Source organism: Piliocolobus tephrosceles, chromosome 9 (assembly GCF_002776525.5).
Source record: "Piliocolobus tephrosceles isolate RC106 chromosome 9, ASM277652v3, whole genome shotgun sequence".
Classification (NCBI taxonomy): domain Eukaryota; kingdom Metazoa; phylum Chordata; class Mammalia; order Primates; family Cercopithecidae; genus Piliocolobus; species Piliocolobus tephrosceles.
Window position 1 is genome coordinate 70,265,420 of NC_045442.1, and position 17,436 is coordinate 70,282,855.

Here is a 17,436-nt window from a genome sequence, read left to right on the forward strand (position 1 = left end):
AGGAACAGGAAGGTGAAACTCCTGCAGTTTGGTTAGAACAAAATGGGGAAGCTGTCAAAGCAGGTGGCTGCAGAGCTTGGGAAGATATGGATGATGGCTGCTTTCACATGCCCCAGAGCTTGTACTCAGAGCAAGAAGTCCTCCCAGGAAGGTCAGAGGAGTAAAGGGTCACTTAGGGATTCTGAGGCACAGTGGAAGTGACGCTAGTTGAGCAAGGATGAAACCAGACTTCTGAAGGCACAGCTCTGCCGCCAGCTAGTTGAAAGCTGAGCAATCATCTAACCTGTCTCAGGCTCATTCTCTTCACTTAAAATACCTCAGGCAGGAAGAATACACACTAAGATGTCGATAGTGGTCCTCTCTGGGTGTAGAATTATGGGTAAGTTTGGTTTACTTTTTTTGGAATGGGAGGCAGGGTCTTGCTGTGTTGTCCAGGCTGGCGTGCAGCGGTGTGATCACAGCTCACTGCAGCCCTGACCTTCTGGGCTCAAGTGATCCTTCCACCTCAGCCTTCCAAGTAGCTGAGACTATAGGCATATGCCGCTATGCCTGGCTAATTTTTTAACTTTTTGTAGAGATAGAGTCTTGCTATATTGCTCAGGTGATCCTCCCTCCTCGGCCTCCCAGAGTGCTGGGATTACGGATGTGAGCCACTGTGCCTGGCCTGTTTTCCTTTTTTTTGAGACAGAGTCTGGCTCTTTCACCGCAGACGGGAGTGCAGTGGTGTGATCTCATCTCACTGCAGCCTCTGCCTCCCGGGTTCAAGTGATTCTCCTGCCTCAGCGTCTTGAGTAGCTGGGACTACAGGCATGCACCACCACACCTGGCTAATTTTTGTATGTTTAGTGGAGGTGGGGTTTCACCATGTTGGTCAGGCTGGTCTCAAAACTCCTGACCTCAGGTGATCCACGCGCCTTGGTCTCCCAAAGTGCTGGGATTCCAGCTGTGAGTCACTGCGCCTGGCCATGGTTTACTTCTTAATGCCTATTATTGGTCAAGGCTTAATTAGAGAAGCAGAACTATCAGGCATGGCATGGAGTAAGATGTTTCTTGTGGGGTTTTGATGTTATGCAATGTGGGAACTTGTTAAGCAGTTTGTATACAACTGTTGCTTCTGTTTCTGGTGCTGGGACTGAAGTCAGAAAGAGCAGGTAGACATGAAGTATGGGAGAGTAAGGACCAGTAGGAGTCCAAAAGAACCAGGGGGCACCCACAGGATGAATTGGAATCTGTATCAATGTCTCACTGCCTCTAAAACATCCTACTTCAACTATGTGGGCGACCCGCAGGAATCGCTGAACTCTGTGTCATAAATCTGAACACAGACCTGACTCAGGGACTGAAAATGCTAAAGGAAGAGCTGTCATGGGGGCCGAAGGAGATGTAAGCTCAAGTCTATCCCATGGCCACAAGGTGAGCTAGCAGATCTGAAACACCATAAGTTAGAGCAGTGCCTGCTTCTACACTGACCTTCTGAGCATAAGCATGTTTGCTTCACCTCTGCCCTCCAATCTTGTGCAAATTTTCTGTGGCCAACCCTAACCCAGAGCCATACAGAGAAAGAAATTCTGAAAAACATGGTTTCAGTTTAGCTAAACTGACATAGTACAAAGCCACTATGTATTTGCCAAAGCTTCTTCAATTAGCATGGTTTTGTTTGTTTGTTTGTTTTTGAGACAGAATCTCACTCTGTCACCCAGGCTGGAGTGCAGTGGCACTATCTGGGCTCCCTGCAACCTCCACCTCCCAGATTCAAGTGATTCTCCTGCCTCAGCCTCCCAGATAGTGGGATTACAGGTGCACGCCACCACACCCAGCTAATTTTTGTATTTTTTAGTAGAGATGGGGTTTCACCATGTGGGCCAGGCTTGTCTCAAACTCCTGACCTCAAGTGATTCGCCCACCTCAGCATGTATTATTTTCATAACCAGGAGAAAGAATACCCTTTAAAATGTCTCAAAATATCCAAATGGCTAATAAACATACAAAAAGACACCAATTCATTAATTGGCAAGAAAATGCAAATTAAAATACAATAAGTGAATCTGCACATTCACCAGAATGGTTAAAATGAAAAAGACAACACTGAGTATTGGTGAGGATATAGAGCAACTGGAACTTTCGCATGTGGCTAGTGAGAATGTAAATTGCCAGTTTAGAAAACCTTTTGGCAACAACTGTCAAAGTGGAACATATGCAAAAAGTGTGATAAGCAATTACATTTCTAAAAAGATGCATGTTCATACACATAAAAATAGCTATAAGAATGTTCGGCTGGGCGCAGTGGCTCACGCCTGTAATCCCAGCATTTTGGGAGGCCGAGGCAGGCGGATCATGAGGTCAGGAATCAAGACCATCCTGGCTAACACGGTGAAACCCTGTCTCTACTAAAAAATACAAAAAATTAGCTGGGTGTGGTGGCGGGCGCCTGTGGTCCCAGCTACTCAGGAGGCTGAGGCAGGAGAATGGCGTGAACCTGGGAGGCGGAACTTGCAGTGAGTCGAGATTGGGGCCACTGCACTCCAGCCTAGGTGACAGAGCGAGACTCCGTCTCAAAAAAATAATAATAATAATAAAAGAATGTTCATAGTGGCACTGTTTGTAAAAGCTAAGAATAGAAACAATTCAAACGTCCACCAACAATAGAATGGATAAATAAATCATGGTGAATTCACACAATGGAGTGCTACACAGCAATGGGAATAATTAATGTATCATGAAGCACAACCACATGGATGACTGTCACAACCATAATATTACGTGGAAGATACCAGACACAGAAGAGCATATACTGATGATTCCATTTATGTCAAGTTCAAAAATAGGTGAAATTAATCTATGCTGTTCACCTATGGATAAGAATTACCCTTTGGCAAAACAACTGGGGAATACATAGATGTAGGGATAAGGAAAGAAAATAGAATGGTGAACGTGGTTTATATTGAACCTGGTTTTTTTTTTTTTTTTTTTTTTTTTTGAGACAGAGTCTTGCTCTGTTGCCCAGGCTGGAGTGCCGTGGCATGATCTGAGCTCACTGCAACTTCCACCTCCTGGGTTCAAGCGATTCTCCTGCCTCAGTCTCCTGAGTAGCTGGGACTACAGGCATGCGTCACCACACCTGGGTAATTTTTTTTGTTGTTATTGTCTGTTTTTGAGATGGCGTTTCGCTCTTGTCACCCAGGCTAGAGTGCAATGGCGCGATCTTGGCTCACTGCAACCTCCGCCTCCCAGGTTCAAGCTATTCTCCTGCCTCAGTCTCCCAAGTAGCTGGGATTACAGGTGTGCACCACCACGCCCTGCTAATTTTGTATTTTTAGTAGAGACAGGGTTTCCCCATGTTGGTCAGGCTGGTCTGGAACTCCCAACCTCAGGCGATCCACCTGCCTCGGCTTCCCAAAGTCATGAGATTACAGGTGTGAGCCACCACACCTGGCCAATTTTTGTATTTTTAGTAGAGATGGGGTTTCACAATGTTGGCCAGGCTGGTCTCGAATTCCTGACCTCAGGTGATCCGCCCACCTCGGCCTCCCAGAGTGCTGGGAATACAAGTGTGAGCCATCGTGTCTAGCCTTACAACTCTTAAATATGCTCGTGGGAGCAGAGGCTTTGCTCCCTGACAGAAGAACCTGTCCCTGACGACACAACTGGAGAGAATTTATTGAGTGCTTACTGTGTGCTTGGGATGATGCACTCAGCAAGACACCTGAGCCTCCTGGAGACCAGGAGAGTCCCAAGTGCAGGTTCATTGAGCTAGAGCTTTTAAAGGAGAAGAGAAATCTGGATAAATTGCACTGGGCAATTTGTTCACTCTCTTTCCGGAAGTTCAACCAACCCTAGATTTTATTCTACTGAAATCAGGATAAAACCAGTCATATGTGTATAAAGAGAGGTCTGGAAGCATGATAACAATGATTATCTTTAAGTGATGGGTTGCAGTTGATATTCCTTTATTACTTGTACCTCTCAAGGCACCACATGTAGCTGACACACACAACCTTTGGAGAGCAACCACCTGGGTTTATTTTACTTATTTATTTATTTTTATTTTGTATTGAGATGCAGTCTTGCTCTGTCACCCAGGCTGGAGTACAGTGGCATGATTTCAGCTCACTGCAACCTCCGCCTCCTGTTCAAGCAATTCTCCCACCTCAGTCTTCTGAGTAGTGGGGATTACAGGCACCCACCACCATGCCCGGTTAATGTTTTTGTATTTTTAGTAGAGATGAGGTTTCACCATGTTGGCCAGATTGGTCTTGAGCTCCTGACCTCGAGTGATCCGCCCGCCTTGGCCTCCCAAAGTGCTGGGATTACAGGCATGAGCCACCACACCTGGCCTATCATCTGAGTTTAAATCTCAGCTTTGCATGTACTAGCTGTGTGGCCTTGGGCAACTTACTTCACCTGTATGAATTTTAATGTTCTTACCTGTAAATGGGGATGATAATATACTTACTTCATAGGGATTTTGAGAAGTTTGAATTAAATTATGCATTTTTTTTAAAGAGTCAGGGTCTGGCTCTGTCACCCAGGCTTGGGTGGTATGCCCTGTCATAACTCACTGCAGTCTTGAATTCCTGGGTTCAAGCCATCCTCCTGCTTCATCCTCTTGAGTAGCTGGGATTATGGACATGTGTCACCAAGCCTGGCTAATTTTTTCTGCTTTGTATAGAGATGGGGTCTCACTATGTTGCCCAGGATGGTCTCAACCTCCTAGCCTCAAGCCATCCTGTTGCCTTGGCCTCCCAAAGCTTTGGGATCATAGGCATAAGCCATGGCGCCTGGCCAAAATGATGCACATTAAGTGCTTTAGTATGGTGTCTGATGCAAAGAAAATGCTCTCACTGGGAATGATTATTATTATATTTTTATATCATTGGGTTGTTTTTCTTTTATTTTCTTTTTGAGATGGAGGTTTGTTCTTGTTGCCCAGGCTGGAGTGCAATGGAGCAATCTCGGCTCTACACAACCTCCACCTCCCGGGTTCAAGCGATTCTCCTGCCTCAGCCTCCCAAGTAGCTGGGATTACAGACATGCGCCATCACGTCCAGCTAATTTTGTATTTTTAGTGGGGACGGGGTTTCTCCTTGTTGGTCAGGCTGATCTTGAACTCCCGAACTCAGGTGATCCGCCTGCCTCGGCCTCTCAAAGTGCTGGGATTACAGGCATGAGCCACTGAGCCTGGCCTTTTTTTTTTTTTTTTGAGACAGAGTCTTGCTCTGTTGCCCAGGCTGGAGTGCAGTGGAACAATCTTGACTCACTGCAACCTCCGCCTCCTGGGTTCAAGCAATTCTCCTGCCCCAGTCTCCCAAGTAGCTGGGATTATAGGCAACCGCACCACCATGCCCGGCTAATTTTTTTATTTTTAGTAGAGACGGGGTTTCACCATGTTGGCCAGGTGGTCCCCCTGCCTCAGCCTCCCAAAGTGCTGGGATTACAGACATGAGCCACTGTGCCCAGCCCCAATAAAGGTTTTTTTAAGGAGAAGCAGCGCAAGGACCACACGGAAGGGAAGAGAGTTTGTGGGGGTGGAGGGGCTCAGCCATAGCAGGAACGGGAGGTGGAATGTGAGCCGCTACTATCTCCTTCTGCTCTGGGAGACTGCCCCCTCCCTCGTGGCTCAGACACAAGAAAAATGACCCCAATTGCTGTGCCCTGGGACAGCTCCATTTCTTAGGGAATCCTGGGGCACCCTGGCTACCAGGAAGTTTCTCACTATCATCTGGCTCAGGGTGACCCAGCTAGCCCAGCACAAGGCTTGTATCATCTTGTCCAGTTCGGACGTGCTGTGCCTGTGAGTACTGCTCTAAATGCCTCTAAAGGTCAGCCCCTCTTTGGCCCCTGATGTTGGAGATACGTTTTACTTTTTTTTTTTTTTTTTTTTTTTTTGAGACGGAGTCTTGCTCTGTCTCCCGGGCTGGAGTGCAGTGGCCGGATCTCAGCTCACTGCAAGCTCCGCCTCCCGGGTTTACGCCATTCTCCTGCCTCAGCCTCCCGAGTAGCTGGGACTACAGGCGCCAGCCACCTCGCCCGGCTAGCTTTTTGTATTTTTTAGTAGAGACGGGGTTTCACCTTGTTAGCCAGGATAGTCTCGAACTCCTGACCTCGTGATCCTCCCGTCTCGGCCTCCCAAAGTGCTGGGATTACAGGCTTGAGCCACCGCACGTTTTACTTTTAATAAGACATTCACCACCATGACATAATCAAGCTAACTCTAGAAAAGGGCCTTGGGATGTTGGCCTCCCTTCCTTTCCTTGCAGTTGCTCCTTCTCCTTTAAGTGGCTGCTGGCTCTGGCCTGCCCCGCACACACCACAGGTTTTGCCTTTTGTCACACTGAGCATGCCTCCTGCACCCTTGCTGGCGCACAGATTCTCCCATATTTGGGAGTAAGCCGGAGACTCGGCGGCATGTGGGTTTCTGTTTAAAATTCCAAAGCCAGCAGGGCGTATATTATCCATTTCCTCAAATCCAACATGCTGTAAAGCATGAGTCAGAGTCGGATAAGCTTCTTCCCAGGGGAGGTTGTGTCAGTTGGTTAGCGAATGTAATTAAACACAGATAATGTTCACTGGCATTAGCTGCAGATTAATGCAGAGGAAAACAAAATATCCATCTTGACTTTGCAATATTCCTGCCAAGATAACACGACTTCTCCAAGTCTCCCTGATCAGAGAAAGCAGCCTAACCTTCACGCAATTTGAGGGGCACAGGAAACCATTCCATCAACACTCTCCTTCCCACAGAAATGAAGAATGCAGGCCGGGCGCAGTAGCTCACGCCTGTAATCCCAGCACTTTGGGAGGCCAAAGTGGGTGGATCACCTGAGGTCGGGAGTTCAAGACCAGCCTGACCAATATAGTGAAATCTCATTTCTACTAAAAATACAAAAATTATCTGGGCTGTGGTGGTGCATGCCTGTAATCTCAGGTACTCAGGAGGCTGAGGCGGGAGAATCATTTGAACCCAGGAGGTGTATGTTGCAGTGAGCTGAGATAGCGCCACTACACTTCAGCCCGGGCGACAGAGGGAGACCCCATCTCAAGAAGAAAGAAATGAAGAATGCAGATTTTAGGACCTTTCACGGGAAAGCACATATATTCAAATTATTCTTAAGGTATTTTTGTGGGGAAGGGGGTTACATGTTAGCTAATACCAATAAGAGTTATTTTATCTGATTCAATTCATCATCATCACCTGGGGCCAGGTGGTGACAGCAGACTTCAGGTATGGAGGGTATTAGGCTTCTTATGCTTTGCATACCAATGGGGCTTTTAAGGATTTGCTCCAGGACCCAGGAAGAGCTGAGCTCTGGAAGTGCTGAGGGAGCAAAAGGACCAAGAGGGAAGTCAGGGTGGGTCTAGAGGGCACTGGAACCCCGTGTGTTCTATTGCACACCCAAGCCTAGACAAGCCCTTTCCACAATCATGGAAATCACAAAATGCCCATACTGGGAAGAGGCCAGGCGTGGTGATTCATACCTGTAATACCAGCATTTTGGGAGGCCGAGGCAGGCGGGTTGCCTGAGATCAGGGTTCGAGACCAGCCTGGGTAACATGGTGAAACCCCCATCTCTATTAAAAAAATATATATACAAAAATTAGCCAGGTATGGTGGTGCATGCCTGAATTCCAGCTACTTGGGAGGCTGAGACAGAAGAATCGCTTGAACCCAGGAGGCAGAGGTTGGAGTAAGCTGAGATTGCACCACTGCACTCCAGCCTGGGCGAGACCCCATTTCAAAAATAAAAAGAATGCCCCGATATAGGGAAGGCCCTTGGTGATCATTTAGTCAACTCCTCTTCAGACACCAGCACACTGAGGCCCAGAGAGGTTAAGTCATTTGCCCAAGTTCACCCTGCAAGGGGAAAGTTGAGACTTAAGTTTTTTCTTTTCATCTTTCTAACAAGCTGCTCCTGGGCACAGTTTCCAAAAATGACAGGAGTGGCCACTCAGGTCAACTCCACTGGCCCACCCTGCAAATACTTACTTGGTCTTGTATTTTCAAATGTAACCTCTGCTCAGGGTATTAAAAGCAACGCTAAATCATACTTGAGGAAGTATACTGTCCTGCCACTCAGGCTTCTCCCAACTTCAACCATATGAACAATCTAAAAATGTGTATTTTCTTAACTCTAGTAAAAAGTGTGCTAAATTCCATATAACTGAGATTCAAAGCTAATTGCTAACTAGAATTGCTTCTGTGGTTAAAGAAAAAGGAATTCGTGAATGTTCTTTTATCTTTCTGAGCATTCCCCTGCCCCCACCACCTTCCACCTGAAGGGAAGTAGCTAGGAATACACTGGATCTTTTTGGTGTTTGGCTGTGTTTTCATGTTTTTGAGTGCCCCTTCTGATGTAGGTCAAGGCATTTTGTTTATCTTAAATGTGAGATTGTATTCTTTCTGCCCAAATAGGATGGAAAAGACTTTTCCAAATAAGGAAGTTTTGCCGGAGTGTGTGTGGCCCAGTTAGCAGCTATTGCCGCCTTCCTCACTTAGGGGAGTACAGTAGCTCCACTAAGCTGGGAAGCATTTAGGGACTCATTAGCACTTCTGCACAGCCAAACCGTTGAGGGGCGGGGGTGCTGCCAACAAGTGGTTGTGACAACCAGGGACATGAAAAAAAAAATGTGTAGAGAAGATAAAGTTTGGCTTTTGCATAAACCCCTACCCTCTCCACCTCCTTCCCAGCACGAGTCGGCTCTCAATTCAGGATAGAAGGAGGATGTTCTGATTCTCTAGAATCAAGTAAATTTAGGGTAAAATCCCAACACTACGCATACAATTTGCTAAATGGCCTTCAGTAAGTTACTTTTTGAGCCTTTTCCTTTCTTTCTGAGTAAAAATAATAGTGCTTAACTCATGTAGTTGTTATGAGTAAATAACCTAATCAAAGTAATGCGTGTAGCACATTCTAGATTGACCCTAAAATTACTCCTTTCCTATCCTTTTTTAGTACCTTCTTTACAATCAGAACACCTTAGTTTGAGCTGATTGTACTTAAACAGAGATTAAGAGGAAAAGGAAAGCTTGTATTAATTTATGCTCAGAGGCCAGGTGCGGTGGCTCATGCCTGTAATCCCAGCACTTTGGGAGTCTGAGGTGGGTGGATCACTTGAGGTCAAGAGTTCAATACCAGCCTAGCCAACATGGTGAAACCCTGTCTTTACTAAAAATACAAAAAATTAGCTGGTCGTGGTGGCGGGCGCCTGTAATCCCAGCTACTTGGGAGGCTGAGGCAGGAGAATCACTTGAACCTGGGAGGCGGAGGTTGCAATGAGCCAAATTCGTGCCATTGCACTCCAGCCTGGGCAACAAGAGTGAAACTCCATCTCAAAAAATGAAAAACAGAAAAAAAAAAAAAAAAAAAAACTAATTTATGCTTAGGTGTGAGTGACTAAAATAAGACATTTATTAGCCCATGTGTACTTCTAACTGCTGTGAACAAGGATGCTATTGTAAGTGAAATGGAAAACTTTGTTGCAACATGGAGGGGTTATGGACTAAATGTTTATATTTCCTCAAAATTCATATGTCAAAGCCTTAACCCCCAATGTGATGGTATTTGGTTGGAAGTGAGGCTTTTTTTTTTTTTTTTTGAGACGGAGTCTCGCTCTGTTGTCGGGGCTGGAGTGCAGTGGCCGGATCTCAGCTCACTGCAAGCTCTGCCTCCCGGGTTTACGCCACTCTCCTGCCTCAGCCTCCGGAGTAGCTGGGACTACAGGCGCCCGCCACCTCGCCCGGCTAGATTTTTGTATTTTTTAGTAGAGACGGGGTTTCACCGTGTTAGCCAGGATGGTCTCGAACTCCTGACCTCGTGATCCGCCCGTCTCGGCCTCCCAAAGTGCTGGGATTACAGGCTTGAGCCACCGCGCCCGACCGGAAGTGAGGCTTTTTGATGGTAATTAGGTTTAGATGAGGTCATGAAGATGGGGCTCCCATGACGAGATTAGTGTCCTTTATAAGAAGAGGAAGAGAGAACAGAACTTGCTCCCTGGCAACCGCTCCCCCGCAGCCCACAACATGTGAGGATACATTGAGAAGGTGGACATCTGTAAGAGGCGAGGAAGAGAGCCCTCACCAGGGAACTGAATTAGCCAACACCTTGATGGTGGACTTCCCCACCTCTAGAAGTGTGATAAATAAGTTCCTATTGCTTAAGCCACCCAGTCTTTGGTATTGTGCTATGGCAGGCAGCCAGGGACTGCATAGGTCTATGACGGGGGGACATATTGCAATCCCCTTTCATTTATACCACTGTGCCTAACTCCATCTACCCCTGAGGCCTACACAGTCTCTTAGGGTGAGAAGAGACAAATGTTCCATAAAAGGCTAAGGAAATCTGGTAACTTGATAAGCAGAATTACTCTTCTTCTTTCTAGACAGAATAATAATGGTCTTATTTTTTAAAACTGTTGAAAACCACATACTCTTTTAGACTGCTAAATTTGGATCGTGATATAGAGAGAAACTTTGACTTTGACAGAAGTTTCTTACCTGAACAGCAAAAGCCTGTTCCCAAGTCCATAGCCAAATGCAACATCAATTAACCCCAGACCAAGTAAATCTTATAATTAGCCTTGATGTAAAATGGTGCAGCCATTTTTGAAAACAGTCTGACGGTTCTTCAAAACGTTAAATGTAGAGTTATCCTGTAACTCAACAATTCTACTCCTACATGTATACCCAAAAGAAATGAAAACATGTCCACACAAAAACTTTCACACAAATGTTCATGCCAGCATTATTCACAATAGCCAAAAAATGGAAACATCCAAATGCCCATCAACTGATGAATGAATAAACAAAATGTGATCCATCCATACAATGGAATATTATTCAGTCTTTTTTTTTTTGAGACAGAGTCTCGCTCTGTTGCCCAGATGCAATGGTGCAATCTCGGCTCACTGCAACCTCCACCTCCCAGGTTCAAGTGTTTCTCCTGCCTGAGCCTCCTGAGTAGCTGGGATTACAGGCATGCGCCACCATGCCTGGCTAATTTTTGTATTTTTAGTAGAGATGGGGTTTCACCATGTTGGTTAGGCTGGTCTCAAACTCCTGATCTCGTGATCCGCCCACCTTGGCCTCTCCAAAGTGCTGGGATTACAGGCGTGAGCCACCACGCCCGGGCTTTATTCAGTGTTAAGAGGGATGAAGTACTGATTACATGCTACAACATGGACAATCCTTGAAAACCTCATGCTAAGTGAAAGAAGTCTGGCACAAAAAGCCGCTTAGCATATAATGCCATTTATATGAAATGTCCAGAATAAGTAAATTCATAGACACAGAAAATAGATTTGTGGATGTAGGGGCTGGGAAGAAAAGGGGAATTATTGCTAATGGGTATGAAATTTCTGTTGCTGGTAGTGAAAATATTTTAAAATTGTGGTGTTGGTTGCACAACTCTGTGAATATACTAAAAATCATTAAATGAGTGAATTGTAGGGCATATAAACTATATGTCAATAAAGCTGTTACACACACATATAACACACAAAGATAGTCTGGAACACAGTACTTATTACTTGTAGGTACTTACAAGTTGATTGGTTAAAAGGCTGCAGGTCTCCCCTCCCTAGGAATGGAAAATGGACCTGGTACCCCGTTTGGAGCTCCTGGTGAGTGGCCACTGTTGGGGCCAAGCATGGGTGAGAGGAGCCAGGGCAAGGGCCTCACATGCTCATCATTTGTACTCCTGTTCTTTTGGCCAGAAATATAAATAAAGCGTGAGAAAACAGGCCAGAAAATAGATTTGAGTATATTTTAATAGTTATTTCTAGTGTTTCTGCTGTTTCTTCCTAACAATCTAATTTCTCTTTAAGCCCTATAAATAGAACAAGCCTTATTAGAAGGATCTCATTATTTAAGATTGGAGTCACTAGAGAAATCATATAATTACTAATTCCACAGGCAGTTAATTAAAATGGAATACTCAAATCAGCTATAGAGAAATGAGACAGAATCTTTGGCAAGATGCTAGATGACTAACAGATTTCTTTTGCACGAAAACAAAAAGGTTTAAGGGTCAGAAAGGAGTCCAGTTAGAATTGCTTCACTTCAAAGGTCCAAATTATCAATGGAAAAATAAAATTAACTCTTTGTAGACTACACAATTAATATCCATCTCAGGATCAGTTTTGGTGGAAAATGGCACCACTACTTCATGAACTATTCTTTGCCCAGGAAATTCTCCCTCCTGATTTGTAAAATGGAAAAGAAAAACAAAAGCATGATACAGGCTTTAAGTAAGCAGTCTCCATTTCCTCAGTTAATCTGAAACACAGACAGCAAGGAAATAGGGTCAAAGCACTATTTTCCAGTTTAAAGCACGATTTGATAATGTAAGACTGCATTTACTGCATTTACATTAGTAAACACAGAATTAAGGTTGATTTCATGCATCTTAAAATTATTTTTAAATTACAAAAGCAATGCATGCTCATTATAAAAATGCAGCAGTGTGTAAATTATTAATAATAATTACTTTTTTTTTTTTTTTTTCAGAGACAAGGTCTTGCTGTGTTGCCCAGGCTGACGTGCAGTGGTACAATCATGGATCACAGCAGCCTTGAACTCTTGGACTCAAGCAGTTCTCCCACCTCAGCCTCTCAGTGTTGGGATTATAGGCATGAGCCATTGTGGCTAGCCAATAATTACTATTAATGAACATTACAATGTGCTGGACATTGGGTTTGGTGCTATCTGATTCAATCCTCACAACAATCTTATGAGGTAGTTATATTTTTCTCCATTTTATAGACAAGGAAAACTGAAGCTCAGAGAGTTAAATAAATTGCCTAAGGCAAATATCTTGTAAGAGGTAGAATCAGGATTTGTTTTGTTTTGTTTTGTTTGAGACAGAGTCTCGCTCTGTCACCCAGGCTGTAGTGCAGTGGCGCGATCTCGGCTCACTGCAACCTCTGCCTCCCGGGTTCAAGCGATTCTCCTGTCTCTGCCTCCCTAGTAGCCGGGACTACAGGTGCGTGCCACCACACCAGCAAATTTTTGTATTTTTAGTAGAGAGGGGGTTTCACCATATTGGTCAGGCTGGTCTTGAACTCCTGACCTCGTGATCCACCCGTCTCGGCCTCTCAAAGTAGAATCAGGATTTTAAACCATGCAGTTTCACTTCACTATCTAAGCTCTTAAATTCCTTTATATCTTGAGTGAAAGCTCCTATTAACTTCTTCTCCACTTTCCTCCCCCCACATTATTACTTACAGTTCTCTGTATATCAGAAAGATAAAAGTTTAATGATTGGAAAATAATCATTGACCTTCTCATAAAAATATCAATTTGGCTGGGCACAGTGGCTCACGCCTGTAATCCCAGCACTTTGGGAGGCCTAGGCAGACAGATCATCTGAGGTCGGGAGTTGGAGACCAGCCTGTCCAATATGGAGGAAACCCGTCTCTACTAAAAATATAAAGTTAGCAGGGGGTGGTGGCACATGCCTGTAATCCCAGCTACTTGGGAGGCTGAGGCAGGAGAATCACTTGAACCTGGGAGGTGGAGGTTGTGGTGAACTGAGATCACGCCATTGCACTCCAGCCTGGGCAACAAGGGGGAAACTCCATCTCAAAAAAAAAAAAAAAAAAAAAATCAATTCATAGACCTATGTACATACCCAAGAGGAATGAAAACACATGTCCATACAAAAACATGTGCATGAATGGCTGGGCGCAGTGGCTCACGCCTGTAATCCCAGCACTTTGGGAGGGCGAGGTGGGCAGATCACAAGGTCGGGAGATGGAGACCATCCTGGCCAATGTGGTGAAACCCCATCTCCACTAAAAATACAAAAATTAGCTGGGTGTGGTGTGCATGCCTGTAATCCCAGTTACTCAGGAGGCTGAGGCACAAGAATTGCTTGAACCCAGGAGGCGGAGGATTCAGTGAGCCGAGATCGAGCCATGAACTCCAGCCTGGGCCACAGAGTGAGAGTCTGTCTCAAAAAACAAACAAACAAACAAAAAACATGAATTTTCATAGTAACATTTTTCATAATAGCCAAAAAGTAGAAACCTTCCAAATGCCCTATTAACTGGTGATGAATCAGCAAAATGCAATATAGTCAGATATGGAATATTATTTGGCCATAAAAAAGAATGAAGTACTGATACATGCTACAACATTAATAACCTTGAAAACATTTTGCTAAGTGAAAGAAGCTGGTTACAAAGGACCACATAGTGTGTGATTCCATTTATATGAAATGTCCAGAGTATGCAAATCTATTGTCACAGAAAGTAGATTAGTGGTACTTAGGACAAGGGGTAGGGATGGTGCAAATGAGTAGGAGGATTGCAAATGAGTAGGAGGTTTCTTTTGGGGTGATAAAAATATTCCAAAATTGGCTGGGCATGGTGACTCATGCCTGTAATCCCAGCACTTTGGGAGGCTGAGGCGGGCAGATAGCTTGAGCCCATGGAGTTCAAGACCAGTCTGGACAACATGGTGAAACCCCGATACTAGAAAAAATACGAAAAATTACTGTGGCATGGTGACACAATCCTGTAGTCCCAGCTACTTAGGAGGCTTAGGTAGGAGGATTGCTTGAGCCCAGGAGGCAGAGGCTGCAGTTAGCCATGATTGCACCACTGCACTCCAGCCTGTGCAACAGAGTGAGACTCTGTCTCAAAAAAAAAAAAAAAAAAATTCCCAAATTGATTGTGGTGATGGTTGCAAATCTCTGTAAACATACTAAAAATCACTGAATCTTATACTTTAAATGTATACATTTTATAGTATATAAATTATATCTCAATAAAGCTGTTAACATTTCAATTCATGATAGTGAAAGAACATGATCAAAATACATCTGATTATTTCAACCAGTCTTTGAAATCTAAATGATACACATATAAACAAGAAAACTTCATAAATCAAGGTAGGTAGTTTGCTGCTCAGAAATGACAGGTTATAATGAGAAGAGAAAGCAGATTTTTGAAAACCACAAGAAACAACCACAAAGTTACATGCTGGTCAGATAGAGGGTAGAAGAGATAATGTGAGCAAGAATCTATAGCATGCCTCTAAAAAAAAAATCTTTATTTTGCTTTGATCCATATTTGGCTTTTAAATATTACTTATTTAACATGATTTTGGAACATATTTCTGGCAAGGAGACAAGCAAATTAGCTATGACAGTATGGCAGCTAATCTTTGAAAATGGCCCTGGTACCTGATATACTTCCTGTTGCTCATGTCTTTATATAACCCTCTCCCATATAGACTTTGGATTGATCCTGTAACTCATTTTTTAAAATTACTAAGAATCGTAATGAGATTTAAGATGTCACACAAAATTTGGAGCTAGATACATATAAAAGGCTTATGCACTTTTTGTATGTTTGAACATTTCTGTATGCTTTTGTTTTGTTTTAACCAATAGAATACAGTGAAAGTGACACAGTACCAGTTCTGGACTGAAGCTTTAAGACTACCTGACAATTTTCGCTTTTGTACTTTTGAAACACAGTCCTGAACTGCCATGTAAGAAGTCTGACTGTCAGGCATGGTGGCTCACGCCTGCAATCCCAGCACTTTGGGAGGCTGAGGCAGGAGGATCAGGAGGTCAAGAGTTCAAGACCAGCCTGGCCAACATGGTGAAACCCCGTCTCTACTAAGAATACAAAATAAAAATTAGCCAGACGTGGTGGTGGACACCTGTAATTCCAGCTAGTCAGTAGGCTGAGGCAGAAGAATCGCTTGAACCTGGGAGGCTGAGGTTGCAGTGAGCCGAGATCACGCCATTGCACTCCAGCCTAGACAACAAAAGTGAGACTCCATCTAAAAAAAAGAAAAAAAAGTCTGGCTATCCTACTGGAGAGATCATGTGGAGAAGTGACTTGGAGAAACCATGCAAAATGGAAGAGGCCCTGAGACTGCGTGGAGAAAGGCCCAACCTTCCAGTCATCCTAACCGAGACACCAGATGTGGGAGTGTGCCTTTGTGCATGTTCTCCCAAATGGCTGCAGCCCCATCTGGCATCACATGGAACAGAACTGCCCAGCTGAGCCCAGTCAATCCAGAGAATCATGAGAGACAATACAATGGTGTTGTTTTAAGCCACTGAATTTTGGAGTGGTTTATTATGCAGCTATAAATAACTGAAATGTATATTTTTGTTTTGTTTTCTCTAAATCTCCTAATCCACAGGTGTTTGTGGGCTTTGCTGTTCTTAGGGCTCTTCAACCAAGAAACTGTCACATATTTTTATCCTTAAAACTTTTTATTTGGAAATAATTTCAAACTTACAAAAAAAGTTGCAAAATAGAACACAGACCTTCTATACGTCCTTCACCTAGATCCTCCACTTATTATTTTTTTCTGAATCATTGGAAAATAAATTGTAGACATGATGCCCCATTACCTTTTAATATTTCAATTTGCATTTCTTGAGTGCAAGGCTATAGTACAATAATTAAGATTGATAAATTAACATTGATCTGATAATGCCATCTAATCTGCAGACCTAATTTAAATCTCACCCATTGTACCAAAAGAGTCCCTTACAGGTCCAGGATCCAGTCTAGGATCACACGTTGCATTTAGTTGTCACATCTCTTTAGTCTTCCTCAGTCTGGAACTGTTTCTCATTTTTTCTTTTCTTTTCTTTTTTTTTCTGAGATGGAGTCCCACTCTGTCGCCCAGGCTGGAGTGCAGTGGCGCGATCTCGGCTCACTGCAAGCTCCGCCTCCCAAGTTCATGCCACTGTCCTGCCTCAGCCTCCCGAGTAGCTGGGACTACAGGCGCCCACCACCACGCCTGGCTGATTTTTTGTATTTTTAGTAGAGACGGGGTTTCACCGTGTTAACCAGGATGGTCTTGATCTCCTGACCTCGTGATCCACCCGTCTCAGCCTCCCAAAGTGCTGGGAATACAGGCATGAGCCACCATGCCCAGCCCTTTTTTTTTTTTTTTTTTTTTGGAGATGGTGTTTCACTCTTGTGAACTGCAACCTCCACCTCCCGAGTTCAAGTGATTCTCCTACCTCAGCCTCCCAAGTAGCTGGGATTACAGGCCTGCACCACCATGCCCAACTAATTTTGTATTTTTAGTAGAGACGGGGTTTCACCATGTTGGTCAGGCTGGTCTCAAACCCCTGACCTTAGGTGATCCACCCACCTCAGCCTCCCAAAGTGCTGTGATTACAGGTGTGAGCCACTGTGCCCGGCCATTTCTCATTTCTGAGTTCTCTTTCATGATCTTGATAGTTTTGAAGAGCCCAGGCCAGTTACTTTTGAGAATTTCCTTCAATTTGGGGGGTGGGGATTGTTTAATGTTTATAATTTATGCATTTGGCAGCAATATCACAGGAATAATGCTGTGCTAGTCTCAGTGCAGCATACCAGAAGGCACATGATGTTGACTTGTTCCACTAATGGTGATGATAACTTTTATCATTTAGATAAGATGGTGTTTGCCAGGTTCTC

At 44.2% G+C, this 17,436-nt stretch overlaps 1 long non-coding RNA gene across 1 annotated transcript; it reads left to right on the forward strand.

Moving 5' to 3' along the window:
- Nucleotides 1-16: 16 nt before the first annotated feature.
- On the forward strand, nt 17-15,609 carry LOC111537838. Its single transcript, XR_002730126.1, has 3 exons — nt 17-379; nt 1,290-1,413; nt 15,393-15,609. It is a non-coding gene; the product is annotated as an uncharacterized LOC111537838 (long non-coding RNA).
- The last annotated feature ends 1,827 nt before the right edge of the window (nt 15,610-17,436 follow it).